This window comes from Mesoplodon mirus, assembly GCF_964341445.2.
Source record: "Mesoplodon mirus genome assembly, chromosome: 10".
Classification (NCBI taxonomy): domain Eukaryota; kingdom Metazoa; phylum Chordata; class Mammalia; order Artiodactyla; family Ziphiidae; genus Mesoplodon; species Mesoplodon mirus.
In genome coordinates, this window is record NC_138986.1 from 8,323,219 (window position 1) to 8,339,687 (window position 16,469).

Consider the following 16,469-nt stretch of genomic DNA (forward strand, 5'->3'; position numbering starts at 1 on the left):
AGAGATCAAGCCAGTTGAGGTGTGGATGGTCTTTCACAGAGATTCCATGGTTAAACAAGGAAGACACTTCTCTGTCCAGGGATTTTACGTTCTAGTGGGAGGAGACGGACACCAAACAAAACAGAATAAACAAAGTGACAAATGAGTGAGAAAATGCTAGTGAGGGATGGACATTTTGGTAACACTGGCCCAGTGTGGTGGTGGGGCTGCACACAGCATCACACCTAGCAAAAGTCTTTAAGAATTGTCGTAGCTTCCGTGGGTTCCCACCGCTTAATTCTCTCCCCTCCCTTCCTTAGCCCAGTGTTCTAGACATTACGAAACGGAAACCGATGAAAAGATGAGTAAGAGCTTCTGGCTGTTGAAAATATTTTCACACGGGCTTCCCTGGTGGCGCAGTGGTTGAGCGTCCGCCTGCCGATTCAGGAGGACACGGGTTCGTGCTCCGGTCCGGGAAGATCCCACGTGCCGCGGAGCGGCTGGGCCCGTGAGCCATGGCCGCTGAGCCTGCGCGTCCGGAGCCTGTGCTCCGCAACGGGAGAGGCCACAACAGTGAGAGGCCCGCGTACCGCAAAAAAAAAAAAAAAAATTTCACAATATTTTTGAGTTTCTCAGATAACGCTGCATATAAATGTTGTTCTCTTCACCTGGAAGAAGGTAAGCTGCAACTCCTTGGGAACCTTTTTGAAAGTCTAGGCGTGAGGCTCCACCCTCCCCTGGGCTACCTTTTTCCTTCTTTTCACCTTGACCGATGAGGTGATCTCTCAGGGGGTCTCACCTCTTCATCTCCCACCAAAACCCCCAACCACATTATCTATAAAAGACAGCAAGGAAAACACTAGATGCTCACAGTTTGCTATGCTTATCATTCTTTTTAGGTGGTGGGATTGCGATTTCTAATTTTTGGTAAATTTTATTCATTTCAGCCTTCTTCTTAGTGTTTTCTGCACTCTCCACAAGTTTTCTTCAATGAGTGGGCATTACTTTGTACTCAAAAAAAGAATACACATTTTTTTAAAAAGCAAATATTGTTATTCCTCAGCTTAAAACCCTTCACTGGCCCTTCGTTGACTCTCCATTGCCTGAAGCAGAAAATCCAAACCCTCCGGCTTGGCCCCTTCCCCTCCAGGACCTGGCCCCTCCTTATCTACCTTCTCACTTCTTCCCGGCTCAGGCTCCTTCCCACCCACACCCCACGCCCTGCCCCAACACCACACCTGCCCAGCCACCCTGGGACCTGCCAGGGCCCTGCCCCCGCCTTGCCCTCTGCTGGAATCTCCCCTTGCTCCCTGCCCGCCCCCTGCACCCCTCCTGGCACACTCTATGCTCTCTTAGGAGGCATTTCAAGCTCACCTCTGCTGACTCTCCCTCTCCCTCTGACCCTCCTCTCTCACCCAATCTTTTTCTTTCTTTTTTTTTTTTAATTTAAGTATAGTTGATTTGCAATGTTGTGTTAGTTTCAGGTGTAGGGCAAAATGATTCAGTTCTCTCTCTCTCTCTCTCTCTCTGTATATATATTCTTTTCCAGATGCTCTTCCATTATAGGTTATTCCAAGATATTGAGTAGAGTTCCCTGTGCTATACAGTAGGTCCTTGTTGGTTATCTATTTTATATATAGTAGTCTGTATCTGTTAGTCCCAAACTCCTAATTTATGCCCCCCTTTCCCTTTTGGTAACCATAAGTTTGTTTTCTATGTCTGTGAGTCTGTTTCTGTTTTGCAGATAAGTTCATTTTATCATTTTTTTAAGATTCATCATATAAGTGATATCACATGATAGTTGGTGTGAGGTGACACCTCATTGTAGTTTTGATTTGCATTTCTCTAATAATTAACAATGTTGAGTATCTTTTCATGTGCCTGTTGGCCATCTGTATGTCTTCTTTGGAAAAATGTCTATTTAGCTCTTCTGCCTGTTTTTTAATTGGGTCGTTTGGGTTTTTTTTATATTGGGCTGTATGAGCTGTTTTGTATATTTTGGAAATTAATCCCTTGTTGGCTGCATCGTTTGCAAATATTTTCTTCCATTCTGCAGCCACATGTAAAAGAATTAAATTAGAACATTCTCTAACACCATGTACCAAAAAAAAAAAAAAAAACCCTCAAAATGGATTAAAGCTGTTTTGTTTCTAATCTATTTTTTCCATACGTTTTGACTACTTCGGAAAAGTCTTGCCACTTGACCAGACACTATAAAACTGTTAGAGGAAAACATAGGCAGAACACTCTTTGACATAAGTTGCAGCAATATTTTTTTGGGTCCATCTCCTAAAGTAATGGAAATAAAAGCAAAACCAAACAAATGGGACCTGATTAAACTTAAAAGCTTTTGCACAGCGAAGGAAATGGCCCAGCCTCTTTCTAAAACAATCTGCACGGCGTCATGCAGCCTTTCAGGGCTGTTTCCTCACTAGACTGGAAGCACCCTGACGGTGGGCTCAGTGTCTTTATTACTTATGTAGTTTTTTCTCTCTTTTTGTCTTTGTGGAGTTCTTTGTGCCTAGCACAGTGTCAAACACACAGCAAGTGACCCATACAATTACTCACTGAATGTCTGCCTGAGTTTCAAGATGCCTACATGGCAATTATAGATCACTAGAGTCTTTTTTCTTTTTCCAGTAAAGGCCGCTTGGGAATAAAACCACCAAGAGTCCTACATGCAAAGGAACATCCTAGGGCTTCCCTGGTGGCGCAGTGGTTGAGAGTCTGCCTGCTGATGCAGGGGACACGGGTTCGTGCCCCGGTCCGGGAAGATCCCACATGCCGCAGAGTGGCTGGGCCCGTGAGCCATGGCCACTGAGCCTGCGTGTCCAGAGCCTGTGCTCCACAACGGGAGAGACCACAACAGTGAGAGGCCCGCGTACCACAAAAAAAAAAAAAAAAAAAAAAGCTCCAGATTCTCGGTTACTTTTGAGTTCTCCTTCTCTGTCGTTTCTCCAGAGCTTTGCCAGTCCTGAGACTGAAGCGTCGCAGAGCGTCACCCTTCAAGAATGTGAAATGATTCTGTCCCAACACGGCTTTGCTTAATAACATACTCTGCAAATTCAGGGAGCTCATCTGGGTAAAACACAGTTTTTCCTTTTCACGTGTTTGCTGCTTTCTCCAAACAGACTCTCGGAAAGACGGCAACCTCATCAATTCAACAATTTGGAACTGAAAATTCTAGAGTCTGGAATTTTGTGTCTCTTCTGATTGAAAAAATAAAAAAAATTCTTTGACGTGTATGAATTCGTGCTTGGCAGTGCTTTCAGCTGGCATCATTTCATTCTCACAGACCAAGCTAAAGTGGGAAATATTATTCCTCAACCCTTCCCACAAGATTCTCTGCCTTCTAGACCTTCCACACGACCAGGACAGGAGTCCTCCCTAAAACGGAGTGTGGGTTCCCTTCCAGCACGCCGACCACAGAGAAGAATCCCCCGACTGACTCCCCTTCACCTTCCTAACTACCCTCTCCCCATCCAAAGTGACACACGCTGCGGAACACAGCTCCTTCTGAAGTATCGGAGGATGGATGACGGGGCAGCATCCACCAGTCAAGTCTCCTCTGTCCTGGGCAGCGCAAGCATGGGGCAGGAGGTGTGTGACATTTCAGAGGAGGGGACCGTTCCACCCAACCGGGAGACGCGTGTGCCTTGCTCCGTCCATGGACTCTGCCTTCCTGTCATGGTGATGATGACAATGGCCAGTTTACATGTCATTTCTGTATTGAACTGTGTGCACAGACACCACTAGACTCCTTTACTACATCCCAGAGCAGCAGAAGAAAGTACCACTTGGAGTTTGGGAGAAGTAAGGGTCCACTAAGTATGTTAAAGGGCTGCTTTATCCTAATGAAAACAAACTGGCAGCACCTGCTGTCCTAAGAAAATAACATGGCTGGGTTTCCTGAGCATCCTCACCACCCCGTGCTCTGGGGATTGTTCGAGAGTGCCTGGTGGGGACTAAACTATTGCACTATTTTGAAGCTGAAAAGACAGAAACTTTAGGAGCCAAAAAGGTTTTTTGCTTTTTGAGGTAGAGATCGGCATATCTCTATTAGAGACATTTGGCCACAGAAAGACTGCCTACGCATTGCCCAGAGGAAACCCTGAATGCAGCAAAGTAACCCAAACAAAGATGCTGAGATGTTATGTTCAACAATATCATCTGAGCACATCACTGGCACCGTTGCCCCCATAGCTGGGCTGTCTTATGCCTGAGCATTATTGTTCTTGGGGGGGGTGTGCCTAAGCACTTGTTCCCAAGAACTTGGGAGCTAAAGACAAAGGCAGTGGGAACATCTGGCTGATCCTCTCTTCCCCTGACCCTGGAGGGAAAAGTACGAGAAGGATGGGAACGGCGTGGCTCACACCCTGGGCTGGAGGTTTGGGTCTTCTGCACGGTGTTTCCTGAGACTGAATAAGTAGCACTGCAGGAACGGGCGGTGGGTGATTGTGGACTTTCTTGCTTTGGAGTGTTTGGTGGACTGTGATTGTCCCGTTTAGACCAGGGAGCCAGACCACACACTTTAGGTGGGAAGGGACTTTGCCCTGGAAGAGAATGGGCGTTCCCAACCCAGTCACCAGAGGAAAGGAGAATCCTGAGGTGGGACATCTGGGGAAAGAAGGCGGTGAGCGAAGGAGAGTTGCGGCAGTTCTGGTGGTGGGTGGGATCCAGGGCCTGCTGCATGGCTGTGGGCTGGGATCCAGGTGGGGGCTGTCTGATAGGGCACCCCTGGGGTCACGCTGGGGCCTGTGTCTGGACCCTGAGAGCACACCCTCCAGGAGCAGCTGTGGGCTACTCTCTGAGCTGTGCTTTTCTAATCCCAAGGGCTCTTGGTAAAGTGTCACTGTGGACAGACTCCTGTCTCACTCTTGATGTGGGGAGCATGAGTGTCAGAATGGTGGTCCCCCTATAGGGCCACCAGCAACCAAGGCAGCAGTGGGAGCCAGGGAATAAGCCAGGGGGTCTTAGCCACTCATTCTGGCGGCGGGGTGTAGAAGGCAGCTTCAAAAATGGCCCTCGATGACCCTAGCATTTACACTCTTACGCAATCCATCCCCTTGACTGACTTGCTTCTAACCAAGAGAAGAGAACAAAGGTGACGGGAGTCTCCTCTCTGATCAGGTTATATAAGGTTGTGATTCTGTCTTGCAATGGAGACTCCATTGCATTCTTTTTTTTTTTTTTTTTTTTTTTTTTTTTTTTTCCGGTACGCGGGCCTCTCACTGTTGTGGCCTCTCCCGTTGCGGAGCACAGGCTCCGGACGCGCAAGCTCAGCGGCCATGGCTCACGGGCCCAGCCGCTCCGCGGCATATGGGATCCTCCCAGACCGGGGCACGAACCCGTATCCCCTGCATCGGCAGGCGGACTCTCAACCACTGCGCCACCAGGGAGGCCCTCCATTGCATTCTTGACTTGCTCTCAACAAGCCATGTTGGAGAGGCCCATGTGGCAGGAACTGAGGTGGCCTCTGGCCAACAGTCAGCAGGGCACTGAACCCTGCCAGCAACCACTTGACCTTGAGTATGAATCTTTCCCCAGTGGAGCCTTCAAATGAGACCCCAGCCCTGGATGACAACTTGATTGCAGCCTGTGGGAGACCCTGAGGTAGAGGACCAAATTAAACCATGCTTAAATTCCTGACAGAACCTGTGAAGTAATAAATGTGTGTTTTTTAAACTGCTAGTCTGTGATTATTTGTTATGCAAGAACAGATAAACCAATATAGGTAGTGCCCCCAAAATATCTGGGAAGATGTAATTGGCAGTTAGAGCACCAGGGAATTCCTACAGTGAAAATATGCTATTAAAAGGAAGACAAATTTATTTTATAGTCACAGGGTGATGAGGTTAGAAGAGACTGGTTATTGGAGAAGTTGCCTGTGAAGTATTTATCTGCTAAAACTCCGCTTCTCACCCTTTGCCCAGAACCCACCTCTACCCTCATTGTCATCCCATTATCTGGACCCTGCCGCCCTGCCTTCCTTGTTGGGCCAGTGCCTCAGCTGGACCATGGGCCTGTCTTTGATTTTCGTTTATCCGAATGCGGTTGACTTCCACTGGCTCTTTACATTGCATCTGGTGATCAAGGGCTGCTCCCCATGCCCTACAACCACCCCGTGCTCAGTTCTGGGTTTGGGGACATCATATCCCAAGTGGAACCAGAACTTCAGAGCCCTCATATGTCTACAAGGGAGATTAGACATGGTATGCAACTGTTCAAGAAAGGCTTATAGCAATTAATGTATAATCATTTCAAAATGAGTTAGTAACAGGAGCAAAGAACAAGATTTAAGGGAATATCATACAACTTTTAAATCTGAAGTCTTTGGAGGACAGCCATGCCCCACAGAGGATCACTGTTTCAAAAGGAATTCAGGGTAGAACATGGGACAAAATCCAGGCCAACCCAGGCTGGCAACGTCACTTTGGCCTGTGGTCCTTTTACCAGATGTGATCTTTTGGTATCTGTTCATGACTGGTGGCAATTCCAGATGAGACCCACCATCATGAGAGTCTGGAGACAGCTCGGGGGAAGTTTGTCATCCAGGAAGTTGCTACCTCCTGTCACTCCATACTTCTCAGCTTCACTCTGTCTCGTGAAGACCGAGACCTAATTTCTCAATACGTTTCACTTGGTTGGAATCCAGCTGAAGTGGAGAATTTGGATATTTCAAAGTTTGAAGTTGGAATTATATCATCTTAACTCTTTATCAGCTTTTTTAGCTTAACTTCTCAGATATGGTACCTGATGGACACTCCCTTCGAAGTTGCCTTCTTGGTGTTGCAAGTTCTGACATAGCTACAGGGTTTGATGAAACACCGAAACACCTTTCAGCAATGAACAAAGTGCTGTGTTTAGGAAATTACCCACATTTTTTGTGTTGTCAAAACTATTTTTCTACTTAATTTGCTTTATATCAAAGTGTTTGGATTAAGTTTATTTTAAATATAAACTGTTTGGCAGGCTTTCTTTACTACACCAGTCATTTGTACCTCCTCATTCTGAAAAATCATAAAAATACATCACCACCTAGAAATGAAGAAAGATGAAAGGATGCACGTGTGTGACCATGTTCTCAGGCTTGGCCATTACACAGAGGTTCCTAGACAAAGCTTAAATCAGACAGTGAGGCCTGCAGCACGCATGATCTCCTGCAAGTTTTTGCATATCGCATTTTTGGTCTTGGGAAGCTGGTTGGTTTCTAGACAAGGAGGGAAGTGAGCTGGGTGAACCTAGGGGTTAACAAAACTGGGTACTACAGGGGTTGGTGATGTCATGGCTCCAGACTTAGTACTGGGCCAGAGAACTCCCAGCCCTTCTGTCCTGATAAACTTAGTTGCCAAACCCTGTCCTCGTCCCACCACTGGAATGGGTGAGTCAGCGAAATTCTGTGGAGTAGGGTCTAGAGTGTGGGTGTGCTCATCTGGGGCAACACGAAAGTTCAGACAAAGGGAAAGAGCAAAACTGGACTGTGTGTGCTCAACTTCCTTTCCTTGGCAGTGGGTCTGCAGGGATCTGGCCTTGGCCTGGGTTCTGGGAGCTAGCCAAGCATGGAGGAGGGATATGGCTGCCGACCCAGAGCCCAAAATCAACGTTCCAAATCAAACAGGCAGAGAAAGAAGAATAGGAAGGGCCTGGGAACAAAGGTTGCTGCATGAGCAACATGAGCAAGGCCAAGGGCAAGACGGAGCAGAGGGCAGAGACGGGGAGATTCTGTGAGGTGCAGGGACCTCTGTGGGGCCCTATGATCTGGTTTCTGGGTGGAGAGGGAGTGGGAAGGCAGACTAAGCACAGCAAAACCCGGTTCCCAAGCCAGGACTGGAGTCTGAAGAGTTGCCAAGATGGAAGAGAGGCCAGAACCTGATGTCAGAGCCACAGTCTAGAGTTAGCAAGACAAGACCAAGTTCAAATAAGGACCAGTAGCAAGTGAGATGGGCTGGGTAGAGGGAAAGCTTTGGTCTTGACAGGAAGCCCGTTTCAGTTTCTGTCTGGATGAACAAATCAAACAGTACATGATGTATGGGTGGGTCAGGTAGGTATTGACAGGGTCTGGGCTGGAGGGGATACTTTATGCTTAACATGGTGGCTCCTTGCACAGCCAGCGATGGAAAAGAGCATCAATGGCTCAGGACAATTTCATCCTCGTGGTGGGTAAAAGAAACACAAATCATAAGGCCCTGTGACCCTGAGTCTGTTGCTTCCCATTCATTCACGGGGAACAGCACCTACCTATGAGAATGAGCCATCTTTGAGGGCTACAGGGCAGAGGCTGGATTTCATGATCTGGCCTGGAGCTCCAGGGGGAGGCAGGTTCTGAATTAGGACGTTCAGTGGACATGCTCTGGAAGCCTGCTTAGTGCTTGTCATCCAGGCTGAGCCCTGGGGATGCTGTTGCTGCTGGAAGAAAAGCTGCTGAGGAGGGAGGATGCAGACCCATAGGCTAGAGGATTCAGTTTTCTTTGCTGAATTTTAGCCATTTTCAGATTTGCCTGCTTCAGTTATTTTGTCATTAGGATTTTTTTTTTTACCTTATTTTTTTCCTCCTCCGCCAGTAGGAAAACGTGTGTCTCACATTTCTCTTGAATGTCATCTCCACTTTCACCCAAGGGCAGGGGTGGATCTGGTTTTGTGGGGCCTGAAGCTTACACAATTTGGGTGTCGTCCTCTTTAAGAAAAAGAATATAAAACTTTTAACATGAAATTAGTTATATAGTGAAAATATTAATTTGGAATGAGAAGTTAAGCCACAGTATGTTACAAATTTTAAAAAGCTGTCAAATAGAAAACATCACTAGACCTAGAAAAATATCATACTATTTTTATTAATTAGCTGCCTGACTGTAATACTCTTTTCCTACTTTTTTGGCTGCATATTCTTTTTTTTTTTTTTTTTGGAGGTCATTCATTCGGTAGACATTTATTGAATGCTTACGGTGTGCCAGGCCTTGCTCTAGGCTCTGAGGACACATCCATGAATAAAACAGCTTCTCTGTATCATTCCAATTTTAGTATATGTGCTGCCGAAGTGAGCACTTGGCTGCGTATTCGGATCACCTCTTCATATAGCAACAATTTTATACTATTTTTTGTAGAGAAAATGAAAAGCTACTTCAATCTTCTTTTGAGCTTGGTTGTTTTACCTTCTGATAGTTTAGAAAAGTTTCCTTTAGCTTCTCAACTCATTTTGATGATGTCGTGTAAAGTTTTTGGATTATTATCAAACTTGGGAAAACCTCTATCAATCTTCCTTTCCCTAGGGGCTGTTATGGACACACTCAACTTTTTGGATTCCTGCTGCAAGTTCATGCCCTCTGAACACAGGAGTTCTTTTTTTTTTCTCCTTACTTTTATTTTATTTGTTTAACATCTTTATTGGAGTATAATTGCTTTACAATGTTGTGTTAGTTGCTGCTGTATAACACAGTGAATCAGTTATGTGTATACATCTATTCCCATATCCCCTCCCTCTTGCGTCTCCCTCCCTCCCTCCCGCCCTATCCCACCCCTCTAGGTGGTCACAAAGCACCGGGCTGAACTCCCTGTGCTATGCGGCTGCTTCCCACTAGCTATCTATTTTACGTTTGGTAGTGTATATATGTCCATGCCACTCTCTCACTTCGTCCCAGCTTACCCTTCCCCTTCCCCGTGTCCTCAAGTCCATTCTCCACGTCTGCATCTTTATTCCTGAACACAGGAGCTCTGATCAATTCTATTCTGCACTGTTCCCAACAAAGAAAAACAAAGCTGCACAACATATTTATAATTCCACACACTGCATTATGCAGTGTAATCCTGGTAAGAGAGAATTTTAATTCTGAACAGGCGTCAAGGAGAACTAAATCCTCTGCTTCCAGTTCTCATTCCTGATGCTGGAGGGACTTCTATGGGGTAATTTCTGATTCTATACATTTGAACCTTCTTTCTCCTCCACTGCTCACGAGCATCCAGGGTCAGGCACTGTAGCTCACATTCATGTCGCAATAATTCCTGAGTCTTTGTACATCTGTGTCTGACCTGGGGGACTCAGCAGGGGGGAGGCAGGAGAATTCCTGGAAGCTGCTCCTACATCAGCTGGCAATGATGTAATTGTGCATGGAAACGGCTGTGAGATATATTTATATACGTGTGTGTGAGAGAGAGAGAGAAACGATACACATGTATGTATCGCACGAGGCTCCACTCAACTTCTCTTTAGACAGATCACCCACAGGCCCGCTGCCTTTCCAGTTCCACCTGATATGGGGGGAGGTGTGACAAAGGGGGAAGCTGAAGGGCAGAGAGACAATGGTCTTGGCCATGAGCAGCCAAAATATCCTATTTGTGTGCACTTTACCAAAAACATGTGATCTTGTGACCGTGTTGCTGAGGTCCACGCAAGGTTTTGGAAGGAACTTAGTAAATGCAAAGCCCAAGATTGATGTGCTGGTAACTGGAAAGACAAATCTTTTCTCAGATGTACTCAGGAGTCCCATTTTCAAGTTCCTAGATTACCTTTTCATTCCTAGAGAGAGCCGTTTTTCATTCCTTCTCTTTTTTTGCCCATTTTCTTATTTTTCTCCAGGTTTTCCTGGTAGGTACTTTGGCTGGCTTCCCACTTGGTGATGTAAAGTACTTAGGATTTTTGATTTATGTTTATTGTTGTTACTTGAAAACTGCAAAGTTTTCAAATTCAGAAGTTGATTGTGTTAGTGCAGTACCGAAACGCAGGGAGCAAGCCGCTCACGTTCGGGCCACGTGGCTGGTGTCTCTGCTTGAGCATCAGCTCTTCCTCTCAAGGATTCAGGACAGTGAGTGACGTGACTATGCTGTGGGGCTCAGAAAAGTAAGGTTAACACTTAAGTGGTTACATTGTAAATCACTAGATTGAAAAAAAAAAACCGCCTGAAGAACTTAAACCTCCAGGAGTTCTGAAATGTTGTAGTGTATCTGTTACAAAATAGGATGTTGGCAAGGGTATGGTTGTGTAAGTCCACCTGTTCTCACCGGGATCCGATGACTCAGGGTGCAGGGGATGCAGGTCACTCCGATCTGCGTGGCCTCCTGAGCAACCTGGGTTCAGCGCCAGCCACGCACAGCCTGGGGGCACCTGGTCGCTCACAGACCAGGACACGAAGTCACTTCCTCCACAGATGCACCTGCACCCGGGTCCTAAGGAGCGTGGGAGCTGCCCCAGGCCCTGTGGCTCCAGGTAAAACTCATTTAAAAATTAACTTCCAGTATTTCAGTTTCAACTTTTCAAAAAACATGTTAAAAACTATTCAGCTTTACTAATTAACATATATTAAGTTCACACATAGTCTAAATAAATCCTTTCACAATGCACTGTATGGTCCTAGCTCAAAATACCAATTGCAAGAATTCAGAGGCATTCTTGATATTCTGATATAAATGATCTGAGAGTTGTGATTCTTACGGTTTACAAAATAGAGGTTAATTATTTAGTAAACATGGATGTATAATAATTTTATGACATTTTAGGGAAGGGTTACCTATACTTTCTGTACCTAAGGAGGTAAAAGACCTGTACTCCAAAACTGTAAGACTCTGATGAAAGAAATTGAAGATGACACAAAGAGATGGAAAGATATACCGTGTTCTTGGATTGGAAGAATCAATATTGTTAAAATGACCGTACTTCGCAAGACAATCTACAGATACAAGGCAATCCCTATCAAATTTCCAATGGCGGGCTTCCCTGGTGGTGCAGTGGTTGAGAGTCCACCTGCCGATGCAGGGGACACGGGTTCGTGCCCCGGTCCGGGAAGATCCCACATGCCACGGAGCGGCTGGGCCCTTGAGCCATGGCCACTGAGCCTGCGTGTCCAGAGCCTGTGCTCCGCAATGGGAGAGGCCACAGCAGTGAGAGGCCCACGTACCACAAAAAAAAAAAAAAAAATTTCCAATGGCGTTTTCCACAGAACTAGAACAAAAAAATTTTAAATGTATATGGAAACACATTTCTTTCTTGAGAAAGAAGAATGGATCTGGAGGAATCACACTTTCTGACTTTTTAAAATATTCTCAACACTAACACAAAAAGAATCTTCAGGAACTCCTTTTGTTTCAAGAAATGGATGTTCTGCAGTGTTTGTTCAAATGAGAAGGGTCTTGGGAGGTAAAGTAGCTGGTTCCCCATTTCCCTTCAGGGCAGGACCACAACTCAGACCCCGGAAAAATATTTCCCATTGAAGAACCTCCAAGCAAGAAGATTCCAGAACGCATTCATTCATTTAGTCATTTAACAATCATCTACTTAGCATATTTGGTGCCACAGATGAGATGCTGGGGATGGGAAGATATGGGAACCGGCATGGGAAGATATGGGAACCGGCCTGGGAAGCCCTCCCAACTGACGTGGGGCAAAGCAGTTAGACGCACAGTCCTTGGGAAGATGGAAAGGGTGAAGAGCATCGCACATACTGGCGGTCTGTGGGCCACGTCTGGCTCCTGACGTATTTTGTTTGGCTTGAACAGTGTTGTGCTAGATTCGTTTTAAAAATTATGGAATAGTTGCCAACCTTTAAAAGTCTGGAAAATTCATGCACACTCATGAACAACTCACTCCCCACACACATTTACAACCAGATGTCCAATGTCTTTTTATAAACTCGGGAGGCCTAGAGACAACGGGGCCCACATTTCTGCCTCACTAGGGGCACGTACTTTGGTTCTCCACGGTCCCCCCACCCACTGCCCGTGGACGCCCCAGAAGGGCCACCTGTGTTACAAGCCAGACAGATGCAAGCAATATATGTAAGGTACATTTTCTAACAGCTACATTTTTCTAAAAAAGGAGAAAGAAGCAGGTAAAAGTAATTTTAGTAATATATTTTGTTTAACCCAATACATCAAAAATGTGATGCCACTGATATAAAGATTATTAAGATACTTACGTTCCTTATTCACACTAAATCTTCAAAATTCAATGTTATTCTTACAGCACAACCCATTCAGACTCTCCCCATTTCAGTGCCACAGGTGGGTGCAGACAGGACAGCGGAGGGTTACAGCATGGTACAAGGTGCAGGGCTGGATGGTGGAAGACTGGGCTGCAGAGAGAGGTTTACCCCAGATCATGAGTGGCCTTAAAGGGGTTGCTTTTTGTACTTCCTTTTATCAACAATTAGAAGCCACTGGAATTCTGTTTGGGGCCTTCAGTTCAATGCTTTGAAAATTCTTTATTGTGTCTAACGTTTCTCCTCTCACATTTTAAATCCACTTACTCATGGACTTCTGAATGCATATAGAGAACAGCGGAGCAGGAGATTCTAGAGGTTTCCAGACTCTTTCCTGTAGAGTGCTGGGGATTCCAAGTCGGGACCTCAGAGGGATGGGGGATGGGATAGCTGGACCCGGGCCCCACCTGGACACCAACCGAAGGAGCTTCCTCAGTTTTACATGTTGCGGGTATTATGTGCAAGATTTTACTTATAGAAAGAGCTCTACTGTTTTTTGTCTTTTTTTTTTTATTGCTTAAAAAACCCTTTATATTATTATCTTCCAGAATACATATAATAAAATAGTCTCTTTCATGTTAGCTGTTTAAGTACTGGGTGTGTTTCCCATTCTCTTCATATGTCTTTTATGGATTCTTCATTTACTTTAAATCCCTTTATCTGGGTTAGTCTGATAAAATTGGGTACCAAAAATACTCAAATTATGCCAAAAGAGGCCTTTAAAAAATATAGTCGCACGTAATGCCTTAAAATCCTAAAGGGGTTATTTAGTTACCATGCATCTTCAAAAATCTCATGTTAATTAGTAATTATGGATCTCATTGTATAATTATAAGATTTTAAAAGTAACTGTTCGATTTGGAAACTCTGGCCGGGCCATGGATACGCCGCGGAGGCGCAGCCGGTGGCTGGAAGGCCCAAAGCCTGAGTCCCCCGGGAACCCCACCTCAGTTGTGCGGGCCAGACGGGCCCTTGTGGAGCCCGAGTCGAACCCAGAAGAAAAGAGGGAGCCCGGGTCTCCTCGGAGGGTGCGGCCACTCGGCCTGGGGTCTCCCAGACATCAGCCGGAGACAAGCCCGAGATCACCCAGTCTACAGGACGGGGGAAGCTTGGGGTCCCCCCGACAGCGGCCAGAGCCGGGCCCAGGGTCCCCCCCAGCGTCAGCGAAACCTAGGCCTGGAGTCGCCCCAAAGACAGCCGGAGTCGAGTCCTGAATCCTTCCGACCGCAGCTAAAGCCAAGTGGGGAGTCGCCGAAGTTTTCCCAGGACCAAGAAGAAGCGGACTCGGAGTTGCCCAAGAGTAAGGAGGAGACCCCCGCGGGGTCCCCCCCGACATCAGCTGCCGCCGGGCCCGGGTCACCAGAGTCCTACCCGGGTCCCGAGCCCGCTCAGCCGCTGCAGGGCTGACACCCCAGCGCCCGGCTTCCCCCGGGATCTGCGTGAGCCGAGGAAGCCACCGCCGGCCGGGCAGCCGGAGAGAGACGGTCTCGGGCCAGAGAAGCGAGAAGGCTCTTCAGCCCAGGCCCCAGCGTCCAAGACACCGAAGGAGGAGGACGTCCCTAAAGTCCCGACGGGGAAGCCCAGGTCCGGGAGGGTGCGGAAGAACCGCTCAAAGAAGAGCGTCTCCCAGATGGTCCTGCGCACATCCTGGCAGCGGAAGATGCAAGACGGGCAGGAGATAGAGCTGGCAAGGACTTGGCCCGGCACCCGGAGGAGGAGAAGGAAGCGGCGGCGCCGCGCCGAGAACCCGCAACGCCGCCCGGAGAATGAGCGGAAGGCGGAGATCGTCCAAGCGACCCAGAGTCCCGCCAGGCGCAAGCGGGCGAAGAGGCAGCCGCTGCGCTCCGCGGAGAAGCTGGACGCTGGCCCAGCTGCAGAAGCTCCGGGCTCTGGATGGCCGAGGCCTTCTGTGGCCAACCGCCGTGTCACACACCGCAGCCCTCGGGCCACTGGCCACACGACTCTGCTGACCCAGGACTCCAACTCCGTGGCTCCAAAACAGGGGCTCCACCCGAGACGGGGCTCTGAGCCTTCCAAAGGGCTCACAGGCAGGTCTCTGTGGCACAGAGACCCAGAGGTAGCCTGGGACCTGTCAGAGACTGCAGGGAGGAGGGTCAGCTCACTCCTCTCCAAGTGCCATCAAACCATGAAGAGTAATTTCTGGTTCCTCAGGGAGCTGTGACTGGAGGGTGACTCCCCAAAATATGTACGTTCTGTCTCAGAGTCCTGGGTCTAACCCAGGCCAGGAGGCCGGAAGTCAGGAACCCACCTCTCCTCACACACACCTCCCCAAAGGCTGCTTTGGGTCTCTCTGCATCCTCCCACTGCCCCTGTCACCCAGCGGACTGAATCCAGCTTCCCCCCACTTTTCAACACTTAAGGTTAAAATGGGCAGGTTGCAGGGGGCAGGGTCTATCTAGCTCCCCCTTTCCTGTACCAGACTCTGCAGAAGCCCCAGGGATCTGATTAACTCATGCCATCCAGTCTACAGCAGAAATATTTATTGAATGCCTGCTGTGTACAGGCACAATTCTAGGTACCAGGGAATACAGACAAAAATCCCTGCCCTCAAGGATCTTTCATTCTGATGGAGAAAACATAATAAACAAATAAAATGTAAAAAAAAACCTGTTAAACTTCATTTTTATTAAATAAATCAGTAACAGATGATCAGCAACAGATTTTCTACAAAGAGGAAGTGGAGTATGCAGAATTGGCTTCTAAACCTTCCAACCAAACTGACCAAGCTCACCCACTCCCTTCCTCAAACCCATTTGTAAGTTGATCTCTTAGCAAAAGAAAGAAAAAAGACTTCCCAGTTTTGAGACTTATATGGAATAAAGAACACGTCTCTGCCTCTAGACTGTGGCCAACTCTGACTTTCCTGTGATCTGTGCTTCCTCTCTGTGTGGTGAGAAGGTGAACTCACACAGGAAAGCTCTTCTGGATTGCTGGGGACGGACCGCTTGGGAGAGTTTATCTGCCTCCGTTGCTGAGTTGTCTGGTCTCCTTTCTTCCTCTTCTCCTCACAGGCTTTCTTTTTATTTTCATTGATCATATCTTAGCTGCCAATCAACTGCAACATTTCATGATGGCTCCAGACACTCCTCCACGGCACCCGGCTGTTTGTTTTGGGGGATTCCCTGAATCTGATGTGTCCAGGCAAAGCCTGTGACAGAAACCCACCCAAACCCAGAAGTGTTGGCAAAGGAATTCCCCAGGGTGTGTTCAGTTGAAGGGCTTCTCTAAACCTCCTCTGTATCCCTCACTGTCTTCTGAAAAGGCACAAAGGGAAGCCACATGTGACTGTAATTTACAATGGCTAATGAACAAGGGCTGGGCTGGGGAAGTCATGCTGAAGGACTCTGAGGCGGACAGCGCTGTGCACCAATACAGGTGTTCAGACATTCAGCCATTCATTCCACTAAATGCATTAAGGGCCTCATTAATCCAGGAAGGGATGGGCGCACAAGGCATCGACCAGAAAGCGAATCCAAGGCTGGAGAATTGAGTCTAGAGAGAAAT

General features: G+C 47.3%; 1 pseudogene across 1 annotated transcript; it reads left to right on the plus strand.

Annotated features, from left to right (window-relative positions):
• The first annotated feature begins 13,822 nt into the window (after positions 1–13,822).
• LOC309811162 (coiled-coil domain-containing protein 86-like) lies at positions 13,823–14,914 on the plus strand (annotated as a pseudogene). The gene has a single exon. The product of its transcript is annotated as a coiled-coil domain-containing protein 86-like (transcript).
• Positions 14,915–16,469: the final 1,555 nt, after the last annotated feature.